Source organism: Elephantulus edwardii, unplaced genomic scaffold (genome assembly GCF_000299155.1).
Source record: "Elephantulus edwardii isolate Elephantulus edwardi_28Jun2011 unplaced genomic scaffold, EleEdw1.0 scaffold00050, whole genome shotgun sequence".
In the NCBI taxonomy this organism is placed as follows: domain Eukaryota; kingdom Metazoa; phylum Chordata; class Mammalia; order Macroscelidea; family Macroscelididae; genus Elephantulus; species Elephantulus edwardii.
The window spans coordinates 2870762-2875324 of NW_006399800.1; the positions used below are offsets into that span (position 1 = coordinate 2870762).

General features: G+C 41.3%; 1 protein-coding gene across 2 annotated transcripts in view; it reads right to left on the minus strand.

Moving 5' to 3' along the window:
- The window catches only part of RAB11A (RAB11A, member RAS oncogene family), a 34411-nt gene that overhangs the window by 29034 nt on the left and 814 nt on the right, over positions 1-4563 (minus strand). The window lies entirely within an intron of this gene.

The window sequence follows — 4563 nt, forward strand, 5'->3', positions numbered from 1 at the left end:
CCAAGTCCCTTCAGAAAAATATCTTCCATTGTCCAACCCATGATCTGGCAGTTTGTATCTTAAGCCTTTCTTGGCTTCTGTGATTCCAAAAACATTGACGGCTGACATGTCTCTTATGTTTAGTTGTGGTGTCTCCAAGGGAAGGTGACGTGTCCTTAACCAGGTTAAGTGGTCAAAAGAAATAAAACTAGCTAACCTAAAATAGATTAATTATTCTGTATTATCCATGTGGGCCCAATGCAGTTACAAGAGTCCTTAAAAATGAATGACAAAAAAAGATGAAGTCAGAGTGATGCAATGTAAGAGAGTCTAGACCAGCTTTTCGTAGATTTGCAGATAAAGGAAAGGGGCTGTGAATCTGGAAATAAAGACATCTCTAACCCAGTGCCCTAAAGTTGGCTCAGCAGAACGCTCCATCATGCGTCTGAAGCCATTAACCTTTGTGGAAGGAGAAAGCCCATCTTTCTCCTGGCCAGCAGCTGTATACATTATGCACAGTGCCACCAGGGATATATACAGGGGCCCCAGGAAGCTAGAAAGGCAAGGAAGCACATTACCCCTAAAGTTCCCAGAGGGAGCACAGCTTTGTTGACAACTTGTTTTAACTAGGGAGACCATGTCAGACTTAAGACTACAGAACTGGAAATAGCATATCTGTGCTGCTTGTGATTTACAACACATACAACTAAAGCAAAACAAAACTAACAAAAAAACCCCTAAATTACCTTCTAGTGAGGGACATCATGCTTGGTAGGGTGGAGGGACAGAGCAGGAGGGGAAGGCCCTCTTGAGGTGGATTGATTCAGTGACTGGGGTAATCTCAATGGGTGTATCAGAGACAGTGCAATTGGCACAGGACCGAGGAGAGTTTAGGGCTGTTGTACATAGGGTCGCTATGAGTCGCAAGCGACTTGGCAGCACATAACAACAACCACCTTCTAGTCAATTCCAAGTGATGACAACCCATCAGATTTCTAAGACTGTGAATCTGTTTTTTAAATTGTGATTTTAATGAAAGTTTACAGAAAAGTTAGATATTCGTTCATCCATTGTTGCACATTTTCCTCCTTATCCCCCTAGTTCACTTAAACAAAATTCATTCATTGTAGCATAATTTTTTCCTCTCTGTTCCACCCTCCCCTCCAGTCCACTTTGCTATGCGGACTGTTGTCATAATCATATATTCCTTTTAAACAGTTAAAACTGTAAATCTTTATAGGAGAGTGCCTCATCTACCCCCAAGGAATATCTGGAGGGTCTGCACTGCCAACCTTTTCACAAGCAACAAACTAGGCCCCCAAGACTCCTAGTAAGTCATTGGCTGTTGCTAGGTGCCATTGAGGTGAGTACAACTCTTAGTGACCCTATGAACAACAGACCTGAACCAACCCAGTCCTATCCTGTGCCATCTTCATTGTCTCACTTGAACCCATTGCTGCAGTCACTGTGTCAGTCCATTTCATTGGGGGTCTTCCTCTCTTTTGCTGACTCTCCTCCTTTCCAAGCATGATGTCACTTTCTAAGGCATAGCCTATCCTAGGAGCGTGCCCAGAGTATGAGAGTTAAAGCTTCGTCATCCTTATCTCCAAGGAGTATTTTAGTTTGTGCTAATTTTTTTATCTCAACAGTATGAAACTATGCAATGCCATTTTCATAATTCCTCTACCAGTATAAAGTGTTAGAAGGTTGGTCTAATGCCTGAGATACTGCCTCGTGCATAGAGTGAGCTTTTTACATTAGGGAAGAGGCAGGGTCAAGCAGTCAAGTTTTTAAAGGATACATATTGTGTGTTACTGCAGATTATTCTGAAGTCACAGTTCTCATCCTATTTGGGTTGAGTAGACATGATAGACTCAGCAAAGGAGGAATGTCAGTAATTAGTTCAGAAGAGTAACAAATGGCGGTGCTGGTGATAAGTGATGTCATTCAGAGAGACTTACATCATTAGTTAGACTATCTATGAAGAGTGATAATGGTTACCCATGGTGCACAGTGTTTGGTGGAGCTCCCAAATTAAAATAGGCTTAGAAGCAGGAGTGGCATCCACTTCTGAAAGAGCTTGTCTCCGGGAACTCTATGAACTTAGAGAAATGATGAAAGTTATGTGTGTTCAGGACTTTCATTCTTAGGGTCACTGTGAGTCCTCTATGACTGGAGAGCACATAACAACAACAACACAACAACATATAAGGAGAGGGGCACTCTGGTGGGCTAGTGATAAGGAGCTGCGCTGCCAGTCTAAAAGCATGTAATTGAAATCCACCAGCTGCCCCAAAGCAGAAAGATGGGCATTTTCCTCCCATAGAATTTACAGACTCTGAAAACCTGCTAGAGGGTCAACTGTGGGTCATTGCCAACTTGAAGGTACTCAACAACAACAAATAGGAAGAAAAATATGGCATCAAGATTGGAGAAGGACTCATGAACAGCCTGTGTTATGCAGATGGCACAACCGTGCTTGCAGAAAGTGAAGAGAACTTGAAGCGCTTGCTGCAGAAGTTCAAAGACTACAGCTTTCAATATAGATTATATCTTAACATCAAGAAGACAAAACTCCTCACCATTGGAGCAACAGGCAACATCGTGATAGATAGAAAAAAGACTAAAATTGTTAATGATTATGTTTTACCCGGATCTACAATTGAGACCTGTGGTAGCAGCAGTCAAGAAATCAAAAGATATGTTGCAGTAAGAGGCTAAAGAGCATGTATGTCTGTTTAAAGATCAAGGTGCTCCTGATCCAAGCCATGTTCTCTTCAGTTGCTTCCTAGGTATCTGGAAGTTGGACAGTGAATAAGGAAGATATAAGAAGAGTGGGTAACTTTGAATTGTATCTGAGGAGAGGACTGCCAAAAAACCAAATAAGTTTGCCCTGGAGGAAGTACAAGCAGAATGCTCCTTAGAGAGGAAGGATTGTTAAACTTCATGTCACGTACTTTGGGCATGTTGTGAGGAGTAGCCAGTCTTTGGAAAAGGACATCGTACTGTGAAAGTTGGAGCTTCAGAGGAAGAACTTCAACAAGATGGACTGACACAGGGTTATAGCGTTGCTATGAGTCATATTCGACTTGATGGTACCTAACAACAGCCCTGAAGGAGGTAGACTTAACACCAATTCCTGAAGGAAAGAACCTCATTTGGAGAACTTCAGAAAATTAGATGGTAAAAGCCATGTTGAACGTGGCCATTGATGTCAGAACAATTTTGAACTTTCTCCCTTAAGTTATTTTTTTGGTTTCCTGAGGACACTTGCTGTTGTCATTGATGTTGTAATAGGAGTCATTTGGTCAGCTCCAATTCATTCCAATTTAATGCACAGCACATGGAAATGCTGCTTAATCCTGTGTTATCCTCACAATCTTATGTGTGTAAAGCCCATTGTCACCACTGTGTCAGTCCACTTCTGTGAGGGTCCTCCTCTCTTTCACTGACCCTCTATGAGCATAAAGTCTTTCTCGAGGGACTAGCCATTCTTGATAGCATGCTCAAAGTACATAAAGTCAAAAGTTCCTCAAAAGAAGGATTGCAAGTTTTGAAAGAGGTGAGGAAATGACCCACATAGATAATTTGAGGGAGCCGAGTCCAGGAGGATGGAGCGGCCATAGTAAAGACCCTAAGGTGTAAGCTTGTCTGGCAACAGTGTAGGCTTTCAGGGAACCAGTGAAGTAAAGAGTGAGTAGTTTAAGTAGAAGCAGAAGTAAGAGGGAAATGGATTATAGAAATTCATCTCAGCCATGGTAAGGATGTTAGCTTACACACCTAATACTTATTTACTATCTTGTCAACTGACATTTCACATTTAGAAAAAAAAAACCCAACACAAAACAAAACCAGTCCTCTCCTGTCTGTCTATTTTGTGCGTCACCAATGCACATATGGTAGTAATGAATGCTGAAGTGCAAGGCAACAGGGATACCGGATGTGATGGTTAAGGTATGTGTCATCTGGGCTGTGCCATAGTTATCAACGGCTTGGTATTTATGTACTGATATAATTTGGCAGTCATGTGATGATGTAGTCATCCTACATTTTTCACATAATTCCAATTTTTGCTTAACAACTTGGTTGTTAGAACCTAACCATGTCAATGAATGGTGAGTGAGTATTCTCTGGGCAAAGCAGGAAATCAATAGAATGTTTTCATCAAAGGAATGATATGATATGGGTTACCTTTTAAAAGGAAATAAAATCATTGCTGCTATGTTGAGAATAGATTGTAGAGTAATAAGGGATACAGAGAGCCTTCATGGCACAAATAATTATGTACAGATTAGATGCTGGCCAAAATGTTGGCCATTCAAACACACCCAGTGGCTCCATGGGAGAAAGATCTGGAAATCTGCTTCTACAAAGATTACAGCCAAGTAAACATTTGTCAATTTTACTGTTCCATGGAGTCCCTGCTGGTGTTAGGTACCATCGAATTAAGACTCATACCAACCACTGACATTCAAGAAGATATATGCACACCCATGTTTATTGTGGCTTTGTTCACAATAGCAAGGAATTGGAAACAACCTAAGTGCCCATCAACAAATGAATTGACAGAGAAGCTGTGGTATA